The following is a 19,568-nucleotide window of genomic DNA, read 5'->3' on the forward strand; positions in this document are numbered from 1 at the left end:
AGATAGCTGGGTCCAAATTATCTTTCTGATGAAATTGGAACCTGGTCACATGGCTAAGCCTCATTTGCCCTGATCTAAGAAACTGTGAACCAAAATTTGGATAAAGCAGTCTCTATAGCAATTTTGTTTTAAAACCCTTGTTTACCTTTTTATTCATTCAGTTTCAAATTATTTTCTAATGTTTCCATTTTAGCCAGACTGGATAAACATTATAAGAAAAACAAAATCTCCAAGTAACCTTCAGATAGTAAGCTTCATTTCAATAGCAGTAGCTTCATAACAGCACGTTGAAAGCAGCTAGCACATTCAAAGCAGGCAGAGAGAAGTAGATAGAGAGTTTTAGAAGACTCTGCTTACCTTTATAGTTCCATGTTAACCATTTGAGCTCTGGTTTTTCTTCACTGTCATTTGCCTATCAGTGTAAAATGTGCACAGAAACTGGCCATAATATGTAACCAGCTCAAGTCCCAGATAGTCTAGAAAAGAGTTCACATGCTTTCTCCCTCAACAAAGCTTGACAAAGATACGCGAAATACACTAGAGTTCCAAAGAGGATGACAAAATCCAGGGCTGGGATGTTGGAAACTGTTTCTCCCCTAGGGAGGAGAGCAGCAGCCCATCTTGCTACTTTCTGACTTAGTCTTGGCTGGTGAGATGGAGACCATGCCAAAGCACCCTCAAAGAGAGGGGTAACAATAAATAGAGACACAAACACAGATGCAGATGCAGACAGGGAGCTCCAAACTGCTCCTTGAAGAGGGGAGGCTGGAGAAAAGTCCTGAAATCTTGTCTCAAACCCGGATGGCACCACAGATGACCTGCGTTGGGTCCAGACTTCACAGAGGCCCAAAAGGTACCACAGAGTAACCTGTGTTAGGTCTAGATGGCACAGAGGCCAAGATGGCAGCACAGATGACCAATACGAGGTGCAGACGGCTGGAAAGCCCAGAGGGCAGAGACAGAGGATTCCCAGGTGCACTCCAGTTGATTTGCCCAGTCTTTGAAGTCTGTCAACTTCCCAGATGCTGCTTTCCTTAAGCAGCTGATGCCAAGAAGAGGAGGGAAGGGAAGATCCTTGAGATAAAGGTGGTTCCAGCAGCTGCTGGGAATTCCCTAAAGTCCCAGTGGCTGGATCATCTGGCCACGAGCAGCTGGCATTTGCAAGTGACCCCTGCTCTTCCTGGTAGTATAAGTGGCTGAGCCCTGGCACTGCCACAGCCAATTGCTCCACTGGTTGGAAACCAGATGTACAGGCTGAGCTGCTCAAAACACACAGCTCCTTACACAGGGCACTGAGTTTATAAACGGCTCAAATCCAGCTGTTCACCACCCAGAAGTCAAAGCATAAGAAGTGTGGCAGAAGGAAAGCAGCTTTTACTGGTCAAATGCTAGCAGATGGAAGAATGGCTGGGCTCAAGCCTCAAAAAAACCATCTCTGCCCTCTGGTCAGAGTGAGGGGTTTAAGAAGGAAAAGGTGTGGAGATATGCAGGATGTTATTGGTCTTTATGTCTGTTCCTATGGTTATCTCGAGTAATTGCCCATTTGGGGGTCCAGTTTGCATCATCCTGGTGACCTCAGCACCATGGTGGTGGGCTCACCATTCCTAACTCCACTGAGCAGGAAGATTCTGCACCTGGTCCACTCTGCCTGGTTTGTTTCCAAATTGGCCCCTGGAATTTCTAAGTAAGAACATAATTAGATAAGTGAGCATTGTTCATGAAAGTGCCTGGTGGAAAGGGAGGCGTTTCAAAGTGTTTCAAGGCCAAAAGCAAGAAAGGGGAAAAATTTTAAACACATTTGAGGCTGGGATGCTCAGTTACACTCCTGCCCTCTCCCCAAAGGACATCATTCTATTATGAACAAAGGACTATCCTTTTTGTGCATTCTGTGGACATGGGTTTTTAGTTTATGTAAACTTTAAAACCATTTTGCTCAGATCTCAAAACAAACAATTGAGTTTCTAAGTGGAATTGTATTAAACGCACTTGTGAATTTGGGGAGGATTAAATGTATGATATCAGGGCTTCCCAGTCAGTGTCTGGTGTCTCTCTAGTCTTTCGCCAGGCAAGTGAATTCTCAGTGGAAATCTCACGAGTTCCCTATGACCTGGTCCCACGAGTCTGAGCAACAGCCTCTGCAGCGGGACCGGGTGCCCCTCTGTATTCTGTACATTCCATCCGTCTTGCCAGTGCCCCTGTCTCCCAACTTGTCCAGGCCGGCCCCAGTTCCCAATGATTACATTCTCTCTCATCTGGCCTTTCCACTGTCCTATCATCCCCACCCTGGCCCACTCTCCTCAGCCCTGGAGATGCTGTATAAATGGAAAACTGGTCGCTCCTTGGGCTTAAATACCATCACTGGCTTCCCAGGCCTCTCAGGGCCCCATTCAGAGCCCGGCCCCAAGTCCTTCTCCTTCACCCAACTCATCCCTTCTCAACCTTGCTGGTGCCCACCAGCCCTGACCAGCTCAGTCCAGTCTCAGGTTCAAGGGCTCCGCTCCCTTATTCCTCAGGGTCTCTGCACAGGCTATTCCCTGCTCTTCCCTGACCCACTTTCCTGATCCAGCTCCCACCCCGGGATCCTACCCCATCCCACCTCTTTGGTGAACTCAGCCCTCCCCTCTCCATCTGCATCAGTCACCTGGAAGCAGGAGGCACAAGCCGGGTCCCCTCAGCAGCCCTCACACAGATCTGCTTTGTTCTCTGAGCACAGAAGAGAGAACACGTTATTACCCAGCTGGAACACACACACCACTGCGTGAGCTCCAGAGCAGCTCCTGGTATGTGGTGGCAGGGGCTGGAGACACTGCTGAAAAGGGTTGGGGAGAGGCTGGATCCTAGACACCAGGACCTGCCCCCACGTGGACCCTCCTGGGCTAGGGCTCTTACAGCCCCCTTGGCATCTCCAAGGGGAGAATTGTCAAAGGAACATCGACCCCCTACTTCTCCTATTCTTTCTGCTTCTTCAGTCACTCAGTCACAGCTGCCCTCCGCTCACTTCCTTCCCTGCAGGATCTGTGTCCAGGACAATAACAGCCATCCTTTTTCCCTCAGCTCCTCTGCATGGTAGACATACAGCCTAGTTGCAGATTCAAGGCAAGCTGGGCTCCTGGGATTCCAAAGCCTCGCTGACCCAGCTCAGAGGATGGCAAAGCTTGCCTGACAATAATCATACCATGACATTGTGGGGAATGACAGTGCTAGCAATGATTATCTTAATTATTATGAATAATATTATCATAATCATTATTAATATTAGTAATAATAGTTTGCTTCTTATGCCATACCCTGGTTTTTGTTTTCGTCTTTTCTTAAAAAAAAAAAAAAATCTCTATTCAACCTTTTAATTATAAAAATAGTGCACACTTATGGATGAAGTAGACAGAAGTATATGAAGTGAAATGGAAACGTGTCCCTTCCGGTGGCCTGTACCCAGAGGGGCCCACGTTTCCCCAGCATGTGGGGCTCTGTCATCCAGGCTTCGGATGGAGCTGCATGGAGATGAGGTTACACTTCAAAGGCCCCCACTAGAAGTGGGTGCAGCTGCAGTTTGCAGCAGGCTGGCTGAGTCTCGCCAGCACCACAGGCCCAGCTGGAAGGTGCTTTTGCTGCCATGCCCCTCAGGCTTCTTCTGGGCAGGCCAAGAACCTCTGTCATATCCAGGAAAGACCGGGGTTCACACACAGCCTTTCCCTCGGTACAGTTCACAATTAGCCATGAACTGGGGAGGACACAACCATGACTTAATTGAATCATGGCCTGGCTCAACTTCATGTTAGAAATGGAGACACTGGGCTGGGCACCGTGGCTCACGCCTGTAATTCCAGCACTTTGGGAGGCTGAGGTGGGCGTATCATGAGTTCAGGAGATGGAGACCATCCTGGCCAACATGGTAAAACCCCGTCTCTACCAAAAATACAAAAATTAGCTGGGCATGGTGGTACACAGTTGTAATCCCAGCTACTTGGGAGGCTGAGGCAGGAGAATCACTTGAACCCGAGAGGCAGAGGTTGCAGTGAGCTGAGATTGCACCACTGCACTCCAACCTGGCAACGGAGCAAGACTCCGTCTCAAAAAAAAAAAAGAAAGAAAGAAAAGAAAAGAAAAGAAAAGACAAAGAAAAAAACGGAAAAGAAAGAAAAAGAAATGGAGACACTGAAATCCTTCCAGAGGGGAGCAGCTGCTGTCCCACCCACCAGGTGACAGAAGTGGTCACCTTGAGGGAGGCAGCTGCTGGGTCTCCATGACTGGCTGGCTTCTGAGAGCCCCAGGACTGGGCTGAGTTCTCCTGGTGGGACGTGGGAGGAAACAAGGGACCTGTGGCTGGAATGATCCTTCTGGTGGGGCACAGGGTCTCAGGCCCACCTGCTGAGGCCCCCTCCACATCAGCTTGGCTTCCCCCAGTGGGTCGGCCTCCTTCCTTCTTCCTCGATTCCTGATGAGAAGGGCTGGACTTCCCCCAGGGAAGGCTGTCCAATCACCTCCCCTGGATCCAGGATTCATAGCAGCTCTTCTGCCTAATCCAAATCTAGTCCCGCTATTCACACCCCCTCCCCACCACTAACTCTTTCCTGATGGGACTGAAAATTCCATTTTCTACCCCCTTCCTTACAACAGGGCATCCTCCCTGCCCTGTCCCCTGGGGATCTCTTCTCACAGGCACACTCTGGCAAGACAAGGGCCTCTGAGCCCCTCACCTGGGCATGGATCTGAGAGGCTGGGGGATGTATGCACCTCAGAGGCGCGGCTCTCTCATCCCCAATACAGCTCCACAAACCAGCTCACACTGCAAAACGCCTCCCCCTGGAGTTGATTCAAAAGCCCCTGACCCCAGTAAATTTCCTTTTTCAGTTAACTCATCTTGGAAAAGGAAGCAGAATAGCAGGGCCAAGGGAAATAGACATCTTGAATTTGAGAATAGTTTCCAAATGGCTCTCCCTTCCAATTTAGTCCCACCAGCCACCCCTAGACATGTGCTTTCCCCAGGGCCTGGAGCCCCACCTGCTGAACCCTAGAATCTGCCAATCTGACAGACAAAGATAACATCACTCTCTACCTTTGATTTGAGTTTCTCTAATTATTCTTGAAGTTAACAGCTTTCCATGTGTCCGTAGGCCTTTGTGAGTCTTCTCCTGGCTTGGCTCTACATAGTCTATGTTTTTCTTTTGCTTTTCTGTTTCCAGTTTTTCTTCTGATGCTTTTTTTTTTTTTTTTTTTTTTTGCATGCAGATGTTTAATTTTCTTTTCTTTTCTTTTTTTTTTTTTGTCACCACATCAATTTATCTTCAGTGGTTCTGCCTTTGGTGACATTGCAAAAAAGCCTTCCCATCATGCACAGTCCTTTTCTTTTTCAAGTTGTTTGTTTCTGAATAGTTTCAAAAAGATTCATCGCACTATGTTCCGAATCTGAAGCAGGTTCACATTTCCTAGGTGCTCAGATGTGCAAAGGGTACTTCTGTTCTCTGGTTCCTGAACTGAGTCTGTGTGCTCAGCCCTGTTCTGGGGCAGCTTGTTCCTGTCACATGGCAGTGGGTTTGGCCACCTCGGGGTCTCCACAGTCCATAGCCTGTGGAAGATCTAGCCAGCACTCATTCCTCATGATATCTTCTCCTTCCACCCTCCTGTAGAGCCCTGCCCCACCTCCTCCCTGGCCACCCTGCCCTTGGGGGGTTTGTCCTTATTAACAGTCCTGCCCTTTGCCTCAACTCGACCCATCCCTAAGGGTCTGTTTGCCAGATCACTCCCATGAGCCCCCAATTCCAACCCTTCTGACAACCAATGGGGGTTAGGCCTGTGGCCTGCCAACCTTTCTGTGCCCTCTCCTTCCCTATGTGGATTCACCATCCACCACAATACCCCCTCCTTTTGCCCCAACTCTGCTCCTTGCCCCTCTCCCCACTGCACATCTGTACGGCATCCCCCCCAACACCCCTACCTCTGCACCCCCACCCCCCTGGGTTGGGGGTTGCTGAGCAGGGCAGTCCCATCTGCCTGGCAGGCTCCTTGCCCTTTCCTAGGCCTCAGGTCCAGTCCCTCTGCTGCCACCTGCAAAACACTGATGCAGACCGGCCTCGTCTATGAGTGAGCCTGTCTAAGCCTTGGTTTCCTCACCTGGCATTTGGGCAGAGCAACCCCAGCTCAGGAAAGTTCAGACAACTCATGTAAGCAGAGGCGCTCCCAGAACGTGTCCACTGCTGGTCTCTGGCAACTGCATGGTAGTGAGAGGTGGAAGGTGCTAGAACTTCCCCAAGACTCTCTTGGCCCTTGACAGCTGCCCCCACTGCTGAGCAGGCCTTTGTTCCTCCTGAGCAGGTTTCTGTTCCTCCTCGTTTTCTCACCTCTGTTCTCTCCACAGAAAGGCAGGTGTGTTCTCTGGAGTGGAGATGCCATTTGGAACCAGGTCACTTTGCAGAAGTCCATTTGGGCAGGGCACCAGCCGGTGCACAGAATCAGCCCTCTTCAGGGCTCCAGACTTCCACAAAGACTTGGGCCTCTGGTCCGGTTCCACCAGACCCCAGCCTCTGGCTGTCAGGACAGCAGGATCTGATCGGGTGGTGGGGAACCAGCTCCAGGGCTTTCTGTCTTAGGGGCTGCAACAAGGAATTGCTGTGGCTCCTCTGCTTGCCATGCGGGGAGACATACCATGTGGGGTGTCCCTCCAACCCAGGCCTGGGATTCCCTTCAGGAGGTCAGCCTCTGGGTATTACCCAGCCTGGGACCTCCCCCCGTCAGCCCACACCCAGGCCCTGAGCTTGTCCAGCGTCAGATAACCCCCTCCAGCCCAAAGCTTGCTGTTTGGGGTTGATGAAGCTCCCAGCCAAATTCCCATTAACACTCAAGGATGGGGGTTCTAGTGAAGACTCAATCAACGTGAGTCCCCCCGGAGTTTTGAAAAAGATGTGCCCTGAGGTACAAAGTCCTGGCTCACCACCCCCTTGGCTGAAGCCATGTCTCCCATTGGTCATGCACGTGGGGAGACCAGGGAGAGTCAGCCTCTGTCCTTATGCCTCACCTCTCCCATCCAGCACCCCAGCGAGTCTCTTCGGACAGCTCCCAAAACATATCTCCTATCTGTTTCATTTCCCTGTTGGAGTGCACACATGGAGGAGCGACAAGGACCTAGTGACCACTGGGCTTTGAAGAGGTCATCATGCACACCATCGTCTCTTGTCTCCTAAACAAATATAGGAGGCACTGCTCTTTAAAGCAGGAAGGTAAAACAATTATTATTTGTCAATGAATCATGGCAGAGACAGCTAATTGTCTGCTGATATCCCTTCTCTCCTACTTTTGTAGTAATCAAATCTTGTGTTTAGCATGGCCACCTGGAGGAAAATGACATTTCCCCACTCACAGCTATGTGTGGCCATGTGGCAACTTCCCGGAAACCTCCTTAAAGTCACATTCCACCCGTTTCCTCCTTCTTCTCCTTGGTCCTGCAGCCTGGAACTTACTTGATGGCTGCAGCTGCCCACCTTGCACTATGCAGACGAGGGCCACACCCTGGAGGGGAGGACAATGAGCTTGAGAGGATGTGGGGATATCGTGGAGAGTCTGCGTGCTGACCTGGAGCCACTCCTTTGGGATTTTATGTAAGTTGTTCACATTTTGGGTCTGTCTAGTTGCTGTCTCATATAATTCTTATACAGATAATTAAGTGATAAGCTAATTACAATTGATTGAAGGTCTTAAGTGGCTGAACACAATAGAAATATACTCAAAATCAATTGTTTTCCTATAGAACATAGATTACTAGTCAGATGATATCTTTGAAGAAGATCACATTTATGTTTGCTATAGAAGTAGAACAAAAATGGGACAGATCATGACGAGTGACATTACAAGCCATGGAGCCACTTCCCATCCTGCGTGATGGACTGGGAACATGGCGCCATCTTCTCTCCCATGCTAAATCCACAAAGTGGTTTTTCAAAAATGTGAAAACAATCTAACAAATACATACTCTAAAACAAGAACAACCACACTCGGTGGGCTGGACAATGTGTGAATTCCTTGAAAATAAGAGAGAAGCTGGGTCAGGTAAAAGAGGAAAACCACCCCCTGGATGGGCAGGGCCTGGGACGTTTGCAATGAAGATGCAGCTGCTGAGAGGGCCACGGAGGAAAATGACGGATCAGACTAATAGAAGTACTTTACCCAAAGAGCCAGCTTTAACAGAGCAAGCAGAGCAGGAATTATTTTATGAAATTGGAAATTGCCATCCTTAGAGATAAGGAAGGATATCACTGTCTAAATAAGAATTAGCAGTTTTATATATAAAAGAACTAATTAGAGATTTTAGAAATTTTAAAATATGATTATTGAAAAAAGGGAGAGGCTCGTCCATGGGCACAGTGGCACAGAGGGTACAGGGGAGCAAAACCGTCCCTGATAGCAGGCAGATGCAGCATCCTGGGAAAGGCCTGGCCAGCTGCCTCTACCCTGCCTTTGGTCTTGCGCTCCAGATCAGTCAGGGAATTTGTTGGTGTGCAACAGAAGGCAGCTCTGGCAGAGGGAGGCAGAACAGGGTTTGGTGAAATTCTTGGAGTGGTGGCTGGGCCTGGGAAGCAGGATGGCCCAGTCAGCATCTCCCTGAGATCTGGGAGGACCGGTCCTCACTCCGCACTTTCTCATAGGGAAGTATTCCTCTTCTGGACAAAGCAATTCCTGCTGCCTCCCTCTCTCGGCCTAGGATGTGGAAGGAGTGAATAACCCCTCCTGCTCTTGCTGGCTTCTTCCCAGCGAGAGAAACATGCCCAAGCCCTACTCCATGGAAACACCATCCTGCCTCCATCTCCTATCCCTGTGACTTTCAGGGCCCCCTCTCCTCCTGGCAGCCATCAGCGTGAAGCATCGGCTGTGCCTACTGAGAATGCCACCACCCTCTCAGCTTGCTCCGACCTCCCTCTCTAGAGCTGGCAGCTGAGGGTGTGTTGGGAGCCCAGCCTAACCGGCTATGGTGGCTCCTGGAGACCCGCACAGAGGAAAAAGCTCCCATGGGCCCCAGAACTCACTGTCTGGACATGCCACACGTTAGATCTGCCTGACTTTACTGACTATCTTGCATACACAAGATGGATCGCCAAGGCACAGTATGCAAGTTTTAATCTGATAGACTTGGCTTCCCCATAGGTTATACCAATTGATGTTAATCCCCTCAGTACATGAGTATCTATAGACAGCAGCATCTTCTCTTTACATTTTGCACACCAATCTGGTGAAAGTCTCAGGCCAACGCTCTTTCCATTGGCCTTTTATTATTAGTGCAGTGGAACAGGCCGTCATGTATTTAGTGGTTATGTTTTCCTGTTATTCTGCACATACAAGTTGAAGATTTTAATATCTTCCCAGTGAATTGTTCTTTTTGTTAACATGGCCTGAGAGTGGCTAACCCTAATAGGACTTTGTCGGCTCACAGTCAGCTGTGCGTGGCATAAACACAGTCATACCTGTGGCAGGTTCTCTAGGGATGCAGCTCGGACCTCATGGCTTCTAGAGTCCCCCGCTCCAAGTGGTTGGTTCCAAGGTACATCCAGACAGAACCCGAGTCCCTGCCAGCTCTGACCTCTGCTGCCAAGGTCGTTTGTGCACTACCCTGTACGTTTTGTGTATGGTGGCTCATGCTGCATGGATATGAGGCAGGAGAAACCGAAGACTCACAGAGGCCAGGCTAAGCCAGCCTGATTCCCATCTTTCCTCAGATCTCACAGCCGAAGAGCTGAAGCTGTCCCCGACCACTGAGAGTTGGCCCTCCCCAAGGCCACTGGTAGGCGCTGAGCCCCTGCAGTCTTTAAGTAAATGTGTGCTGATCCACAGGAAGGACCCTGTCCCTTCCTCCCTCACCCCAGTTCCAGCCACCCATGCTTCCCTCCCTGCTCTCCCCTCCTCAGTCCGGGTGGCCTTCACATGGAGCACTATCTTGTCTGCGCGTCTCTGCTCAGTCTACCCTCTCATCACTAGGATGCTCTTATAATTAACAAATTATAGTGTCCACGCCTCACATGCTCTGTGCAGGGTGGAGCATTTTGAAAGCATTGCTCATGTGAGTTGCACCTTTGGAGATGAGTTTTATCCCTGTTTATAAATAAGACAACTGAGACCCAAATGGTAAGTTGCCAAAGTCCCCATAGACAGCTTGGAAAGGGACATCCCCCTTCTGGGATTTAGGCTCAGGCCCCTCCAGGTGTGATATGACCTCCCCAATCCCTGCCTCTCAACTCATGGGCCTTCTCCGAAAGGGGATCCCCCCCCCAGATGAGGGACAGAGGAAAAGACTTCATGTGTGTTCGCTCGTGTGTGTGTGTGTTCGTGCATATGTGTGTGTGTTCACGCACGCATGTGTGTGTTCATGTGCGTGTGTGTCTGCTCACACACGTGTGTGTGTGAGCACGTGTGTGTGTGTGTGCGCGTGCATACACAGACTGGGGGGCTTAAACAACAGATTCATTTGCCACAGTTCTGGAGGCTGGAAGTCTAAGATCAAGGTGCTGACAGGGACAGTGTCTGGCGAGGTCTCTCCCCTTGGCTTGCAGATGGTCACCTTCTCACTGTGTACTCACAGGGCATCTTCTCTGTGTGTGTGCAGGGACAGCGTGCTCCCTGGTATCTCTTCTTATGGAGACACTGTTCGTCTCAGATCAGGGCCCCACCCTTATAACCTCATTTAACCTTCATTACTTCCTTAGAAGCCGCACTGGGGGTGAGGGCTCCAACATGTGGATTTAGGGGGACACCATTCTGTGTGTGTGTTTGGAGCAGGAAGACCTGTTTGGCATTCCCGGGGTCACATCCAGGAGGTAGTCACACCTGCCCAAACACCAAGGGAGTTCTTGGTTCCTATGACAGCAGTAAGTCTCCCAGGTGGCAGAGGCTTTTAAACAGTGTCCAGGTGCCACCTGGTCAGGGCAGGCAGGACATGGGTCGCCTGGCATCAGGCCTTGGTGCTGTGGGTCTAACAAACATCCCTTTGGCCTCTGGGAACCCTGGGGGCTCTGCTGCCCACCTACACTAGGCTCTTGCCTCGGTGTCCCTGTCCAGCCCTCTAGGTTGTAATGGCTAGCATGTGACCGTGGCCCTCTCTCCCATCTTGTCCAGGTGCAGTGACCTGGAAGCCCTGACCTGTTCAGGTCCAGCTGCCCACCAACCACCCAGCACACCTGGCATGAGCCCTCCATCCCTGGCTTCTGACTCTGCCCCAGGTACCCAGACACAGCCGTGTGCCCTCCACAGCTGTGTGTCTCCAAGCCTGCACCTCTCTGAGCCTTGCACTCTCTGAGCCCTGCTTTCTCCACCGGCAACACAGGAGTGACCCCTTCAGTGCCACAGAATTGTGCCAGAGCCAGAATGCCTGGAGCTGCATGGCCTTTGCTTCCTCTCCTTACCCAATGGGCTCCAACCCCAGGTCCCCCCTCACCTCCAGTGAAGGTCCCCAGGGGCCACTGGGTTTCTGCTTCATGGCAGCAGCAACACGGGGGCCCTGGATGAGGGGAGGGCGCCTGCCAAGGAAGGAAGAGCCGCCTAGAGCGGGCGCTGCCAAGGAAACCCATGACTGTGGCCAGGCAATTATTTTTAATGAGTCCAACTCTCCTGCAGGCTGTGAGGCCTGGGGTGGACAAGCCACGGCCACAAGAAAGCGGACTGCCAGGGCTTCCCAGCAAACGGGTCAGCTCCATTGGACTGCACCCACTCCGACCTCTTCTGACATTTAAAAAGGACATTTTATAGGACTGTTATTCAGAGAGAAGTAGCATCAACTGCCACAGGTGAAAAAGAGAAAGGAACTCTCAAAACAATATGAATACCATGACAACAAAGCCAAGTTCTGGGCAGGGTGGGCATCGCCCAGGCAGCTCCGGGGGCTGAAGTCTGGCTACTGGGACTCTGAATCTTAGAGCTGGGTGCCTCAGAGCAGCACCTCCATCCCATTGGCTCTGAGCCCACCCTTTCCTCTCTCTTTCTTTAGACAGAGTGACTCACAACTGTGAGGAAGGCGGGACCACAAGGCGGTGGCCCCGAGCTCTTCTCCGAGATGTGGCAAAAAAAGAACTTTCTCCTAAAGAGGGATGCACTATTCCCTAATGCAGACCTGTGACCTGCCTAACCTTCTCCCGAGTGTCCTCAGAGGCTCCAGCCCCCATGGATGAGATAGTGTGAGCAGCCCAGGAAGCCAATTTGGAGGGGAGTTAGGTATGGGGTGGACTTTGAGGCACGAAGAGGGTTTCCACTTTGGGGCGGGGAAGCATACTGCTGGGGAGAGCAGCAGGGGCATACGCGTAGGAGGGAAGGAAGGGAAAGTGGGCATCTCCTTGGAGCCCCACGGGGTCCTCGGGCCCCGGCCATGTTGTATTCAGCATGGGTGGTAGGAGCTACGGCTCCACAGGAAGGGCAACCATCCCAAGAATAGGCCCCATGGGTGCAGCCTGAGCAGAGTAACTTGGTCCTGCCAGCCCCTGGAGAGGCCCTATGGATGGCAGGTACAGGGGTGAGGCTGATCTGCAGCCCAGTGGCAGAGGGAGAGGCAGGGCCAGGGCACAGAGGGAGGGGCAGGATGGACTCCTTAGAGCCCTCTGTTCCTCTAGCTCCAAGTCTTCCTTGCTCCAGGATCAGCCCTAGGCAGTCCTTGGAGGGCAGTCCTGCTGTGAGCCAGCTTCCCATCAGACTGGCCTTCATTGCCTCACGCTATGCTCCTTTCAGCACCTGCCTTCACAGTTGGGGCCACGGGGGAGGCTGGGTGGAGCAGATGGGCCAGGAAAAGGGTCTGGAGGAGTGCAGCTTCCTGAAGGTAGCTGGCCACCTATTGACTCTTGATCCCAGCTCCACACGGACCCTTGACTCAACCACAGACTGACTCCTGAACCCAGGCACATACTGACCCCTACTCCTGACTACACCTTGACTTTGACCCCAGCCATACATTAGCTTCTGGCAGCAATGGTCTTAACCCTTGGCCTCAGCCTACATTGACCTTTTAACCAATCATACTGACCCCTTGCACTAGGCAGACCCTGATGGCCAACCCTGGCCCCACACCAAGCCACACTCTGATTGTTGTCTGAACTTGGCCTTGCTGGAGACTTGGGCTGACCCCAACTATGTATGCCACAGCCAGACACCCTTCTCAGAGGGCCCAGGGCAGGCCCAAGGCCTGGCAGGAGGAGCAGGCACAGCAGGGTAAGGAGCTGGGGGATGTGGCTCCCTGAGTGCTGACTTCAGTGCAGCGCCAGGCACAGTGAGAGGCACTTGGCAGCTTGTGTCGGAAGCAGGAGTGGCTGTGCCCATTGCACAGAATGCTTCTCACTACCAAGTTGCCAGGTGACCTTGGGCCAGCAGCGTGTTCTCTCTGGAGTTCTATGTGCTCAAGAGTGAAAACCGGAGTCTCATGAATTCTAAAGACTCTTACAAGAAAACGAGTGCTACGGCAGCTTGCGGGGCACGGAGCAATTGAGATGATGCATTTAAGGTGCTCAGCACAAAGCCAAGTACACCATAAGTGTTCAATAAATGTGGGTTATTAATGTTACTATTAATAATCCAGCCTGCCCACTTCACTGAGCAGACAGGGACAGGCAGCTTAAGAGTGCAGGAAGGGGCTGCCCGTGGGCAGGAGGATGTTTTAATGAGAGGAAGCGGTAGCGGCAGCCAGGAGAAGGCAGGCGGGGCCCTGCGGGGGATGGGAAATAACACTGTCCTCCCAAGTGCCAGAGCAGGGCCCACCCTGGAGCGGGGAATGATGCTTAAGACAAAGAGAGGGCTCCCCTCCTGCCCTAAAGTTGGCACCATCATAGTAGCTGTTGGTGGGCACAAGGAGGCTGAGCACTGCTGTGTTTAGCAATGAGCTGAGTGCATGACTGGCCCAGCGCAGGGCCAGGATGCAGGCCCAGGTCTGTAGGGCCTTGAAGACCATACCCAGGCCAGGATGATGTCAGCAGTTAGGGAGGCCAGTCGGGGAAGGGAGAGGACAGAGTGCTGGGAGAGGGAACAAGATTTCCCTTCCTGGCCCCTGGCCCTGAGTGGGGTCAGCGAAGGGCCTGTAGCTGTCTCCCAGCTGCCTCCCACAGCCCCTTGTGGCAGGGAGACTGATGGCATTCCCACCTTCCCACATGTGAGATTTCACTCTGCAGCAGGAACCACCTGCCGCTCCAAGGCCTTCATGGTCCTACAGACCTGGGCCTGCATCCTGGCCCTGCCCTGGGCCCAGTTATCCCTGCAACCCACTGGCTTCAGTTTGGGCTGCTGAAAAAAAAGAAAAAAAGGTAACCTCACTCAGGATTCTTGAGAGGACTGCTTGTGGCCAGTATTTACAGATGCCAGGCAACATATTAAGCATCTTCTCCTTTCATCGGTGCCTTCTGTCAGTCTTTTCCAAGGAGTGGTAGAGCAGGTGAGTTCACATTACACGGACACAAGTCAGGGCTTAAGTAATAGACCAGAGCTGTAAGGTTGCAGGGTACATGCCTCAGTGAGAGCCCCTAGGGAGGGGACCGTGGAGAAAGAGGGGGCGGAGAAGCTAGCAGGCTGGGCTTGAGAAGTTCCTTTGCAGACACTTCAAGAGGGGCAACAATTAAAGGCTTTTGGGCAGGGGAGAGGTTTGCTCTTCTATGTAGTTTAGAAAGCATTATTCAACCGAAAGGCAGGGAAGAAATTGGGAGAGGCAAAGTGATGGCAAGGAGACAAGTTGGAGGGATGTAGCTTTGACCCAGGAGGAAGGTGCTGGTGCCAGATGCAGGGAAGGTGTGGTGAATTCACAGTAGGAAGAGGAAGAAGTGGACACCTTTAAGATCTCTTTTGGAAGTAGACTATATGGGATGTTGGTGACTAAAGAGAGGGAAGGGGGGCAATGGCAAGGTTTCTGGGTGGGTGGGGAGGAATTATAAATAAAAACTCTTCTTCTGCTCACAATACTTTTGATACCAAATAAATATGTGGGTTTTTCATAGCAAGCAATTCTCCAATTTTCTGCAGACGTCAACTGGGTATCTGATATTGTTTGGCTCTGTGTCCCCACCCAAATCTCATGTTGAATTATAATCTCCAATGTCATGGGGGGACCTGGTGGGAGGCGATTGGATCATGGGGGCAGATTTCCCCATTGCTGTTCTCGTGATAGTGAGTGCGTGCCCACAAGATCTGGTTGTTTAAAAGTGTGTAGGCCTTCCCCATTCGAGCTCTCCAGCTCCACCATGGTAAGGCATGCTTGCTTCCCCTTCACCTTCCACCATGATTGTAAGTTTCCTGAGGCCTCCAAACCATGCTTCCTGTACAGCCTTAACTGTGGGTGAATTAAACCTCTTTTATTCATAAATTAACCAGTCTCAGGTAGTTCTTTAAAGAAATGTGAGTACAGACTAATGCAATGTCCTACAATGTAATTTCATTCTGACGCTGACTACTGGAAGTTAGTTCAGACCCACCAGGTGAAGGGCTCAGTCCCATAATACTGCTTCTGTTTCAGATATCCATTGCAAGTCACCCAACTAGGCTGCAAATTGGAGGTTTCCATGACTCCCTTCTCAGGTTTAATAATTTGCTAGGATGGCTCACAGAACTCTGAAACGCTTTACTTACTATTACCTATAAAGGATAGAAATGAACATCCAGAGGAAGAGGTACACAGGGCTAGGCTGAGAAGATTCCCAAGCACAGGAGCTTCTGTCCCCTTGAAGTCTGGGGTGTGCCATGCTCCTGTCATGTGGATGCCAACCTGGAAGCTCTTTGAACTCCATTTGGGTTTTTGCAGAGGTTCCATTACATAGACATGATTGATTAAATCACTGGCCACTCATGATTAAGTCAATCTCTAGTCTTCTGGGGATCTGGGGATGGGCTGAAAGTTCCAATCTTCTAATCACAGGCTTGGTTCCCCTGACAACCAGTCCTTCTCTATCCTGAGGCTATTCACGTTGTTAGCATAAACTCAAATACGGTTGAAAGTGGCTTGCTATGAATAACAAGAAACACTCCTGTCACCTCTATCACTTAGGAAACCACAAGGTCCTAGAAGCTCTGTGGCAGGAACTGGGGACAAAAAATAAAATGATAATTTATTGTATTACATTAGGAGCTCAGTGTCAGGAATTGGAGTCAAAGCCCAAATATTATGCTTATCACACGTTGACAGATACAGAGAATGCTGAAGGAACAGTAGCACTGTGGGAACAATAATGCACGTGTCTTTGAACATGGTGAACAATGTGATGTCCAAAGGGAGTCTTGATTCCTCCATAAGATACGTGACTTAGGGCCATGGGGACCACTGGATGAAAGTAGCTTGAGGAGTCATCATCCTCACTGGGGAGATGCACATGAACGACGAGATCACCAGGGAAAATCCCACCAGGGCTGCTGGCAAAGAGGACTCTATTTATGCAGCGTCTTTAAAATCAGGAAAAAATAAGCATGCTCAAAGCTGCCACTTTGACTCTATAATATATTAGAGATCCTAGACAGTGAAATAAGACAAGAAAATAAAATTGAATACATATGGATTGGAAAGGAAAAACTAAAGCAGTATCTTTTGGTTTTTTGTTTGTTTGTTTGTAGATTACATGATTTTTTTTTAGAAAATCGAAAAGAATTTGGACCCAAAGTCCTAGCAATATTAGGAGAACTTAGACATGTAGTTGAATATAAGATCCATATGCAAAAGTCAATTGCATTTCTGTACAGCATCAAGACACTGACAAATGTTGTACCATTTTTGTAGCAACAAAAATTACAAATGTAACTGGAAATAAGTCTAACAAAAGTTGTAAAGGACTGTGAAAAGCAATTTGTAAAATTTCCCTGACACATCTATCATGTCCCACCCAAATATGCCCCTTTTATTTTTACAGACCTAGATAAATGAAGAGATAGCCTATGTTTACGAATTGGAAGATTTGATATCATAACATAATCTCCTCAAATTTATGTAATGGCTTAACACCACTCCAATAGAAACATAACAGAATCTTTTACAGAACCTGACAATTTGCTACTAAAAGTAAAATCAAAGAACAAAAGGCCAAGAATATCTAAGACAATTCTAAAGAAGAAATGCAGGCTACTCTGCCAGGTTTGATTTATTATAGTTTTAGTAAAGAATACTGTGTAGTATTAGCCCAGGAGTAAACAAATTGGCCAATAGACCAAATAGAGCATCCCCAAGCAGATCCATGCATAGGTTGTCAAATTGAGTGGCAAACCAGTGGAGAAAGAAGTGACTTTTCAATAAATGTACCTGGAATAATTGGTTACCCATATGAAAAAAATTAAATTATGTTTCCACCTCACATTATACCTGCACACTGAAATCCACACCAGATAAAGAACTACGTCAAAGCAAATGTCAAAAGCAAAATTTAAAAATCTTTAGAAGAAAATACAGGTAAGAATTTCTGATCTCAAGATAGGAAAGGATTTCTTAAAGTACAAAAAGTGCTAACATAAAAGAAAAAGACTGATATATTTGAAAACATTGTGATTAAGAACTTCCGTAAATCAAAAGACAATTGAGATCAAGTAAAAAGGTAAGTCAAGATGTGAGAATATACTTAAAAAACATATTTCTTACAAAGAATCTGTATCAAGATGAAACAGAAAACATCTCAAGTCAGTAAGAACAAGAAGGAAAAAACTCAATGGGCAAAAATTAAAACAGCTGCTGCACAGAACAGACAATGTCTGCAGATCCCAAGTGCTACCAGTGATTCATATACGCAGGTACAAACCCCGGGATTCCATTTTACTGGCAAAACCAAAGATATTTGATGACACTGAGTGTTCAAGAGAATATGTATCAACAGGATCTCTCAAACATGGCCAACAGGAATGTAGTTCGGGATCATTACTTCAGTGTAATCTTACACATTTCAGCATTTGCAAGCACTGCAACCCAGCAGTTTTACTCCTTGCTATATACCCAAGAAAACAAATTTGCACATGTCCACCAGAAGTTATCTACCAAAATAATTGTGGCAGCACTGTTCATAATGGAAAAGAACCTGGAAACAACCCAAGCCCATCTACAGGAGAATAGATAAGCAAATTGAGGTGTATTCAGGTATTGGATATTATACAGCAATGAAAATTAATGACCTATAGCTACACCTATAATCAATGAATCTTAAAAGCACACGAGTGAGAAGCTGTCTTGGCGGTAGAGCAGCAGTCCTAGCCACCCGGCTGGTGCTGTGTGAGCAGAGATGAACTGCCCAGCAGAGCCTTCCCCCAGTTCCTGCCCTACAGAACTATGAGTGGAATAGAGTGGTACTTCTGAGACACTAAGTTTTGGGGCAGTTATTGCACAGCACTAGGTAACCAGAACTTTATATGATTTTTACCCTGCACAAAAACATCCACTTATTTTTTCCTCCTACATTTGTATTCCATTCCTCCAATAAAGCATTTTGGCACCTCCCACCACCCCACAAAATAAAGCCAGAGCCCTGAAATACTTGGAGCATACAGTTTACGCCATAAGCAATAAGCATTAAAGATTAAGTGTGAACAAAAAGAAGTACAAAGCAACACTTAGGAGGCTGGGTTCTATTTCATTAGGAGTTATTGTTCCTAATTTCTTATTGTGCTTAATTTATAAATTAAAGTTTATCATAGGTACGCATGAAAAGGAAAAATCACATTGTAGACAGGCTTGGTCTTGACCACAGTTTCAGGTGTCTGGTGCAGGTCTTGGAACGCATCACCTGTGGGTAAAGGGCTCCACTGTAATCTGTGTTGTTCTTTTCTAAATCAGCTGTTATAGGGTGTCATTTACTTTTTACTTCTAATTTATAAGCCTTCTTTCATTCCTTTAATCATTTTGAATATTCTTCTTTAATAATTTCTCTCAGATTATTTAATTAACTAAATTTTTCAGGAAACAAATATTTTCTGAACCAGCAAAATGTCACTCCTGATGGGGTAGTTTCTTTGTGGGTGTCCGTGTGTGCGCATGTCTGGCTGATGCTAAGCAAGCTTTGTATTTACTATGGGAATTTTATGGTGGCTAGGTTGTTAAAGCACCCTTGCACTGTGGCTTTATTTGGGTTTATACTAGGTGCTGGGGGTGGGTGTCCCAGGAACTCACCCTGTCTCAGCTTCTTAGCTTATGGTCCCTACACCAAGAGGCAAAGTTAAAAGCCAGACTCCAGGTCCTCAGGAGGGGAGGCCCAGGGTTTCGGTTTGTCACGGAAGATTGTCTTCTACATATGAACTTCTCATAGAGAAACTTCAGAACGCTAAAGACAAAAAGAAATTATAAAAGAACACAGAGAGGAACAAAAGTTTGCCTCCAAAGAACAAAGCTTGAACTATCAAGAAGTTTCTGAACAGCAGCAACTGTGGCCTAAAACAACAGAAAAATATCTTCAAAGCACTGAAAGCAAATAGATGCCAAACTAGAATTTTATATCTGGCCAAATAATTACTTAAGAATGACAGTGAAATAAAGACATTTTCAGACAGGCTGAAAGAGTTTACTGCTAAAAGTTCTTTGCTAAAAATCTCTAGAGTGTACTTCAGGAAGGAAGAAATTGAGCTCCAAACAAAAGAGTAATGCATGAAAAGACAGCAAATGAATTGGTAGAACA

Source organism: Papio anubis, chromosome 2 (genome assembly GCF_008728515.1).
Source record: "Papio anubis isolate 15944 chromosome 2, Panubis1.0, whole genome shotgun sequence".
Taxonomy (NCBI): domain Eukaryota; kingdom Metazoa; phylum Chordata; class Mammalia; order Primates; family Cercopithecidae; genus Papio; species Papio anubis.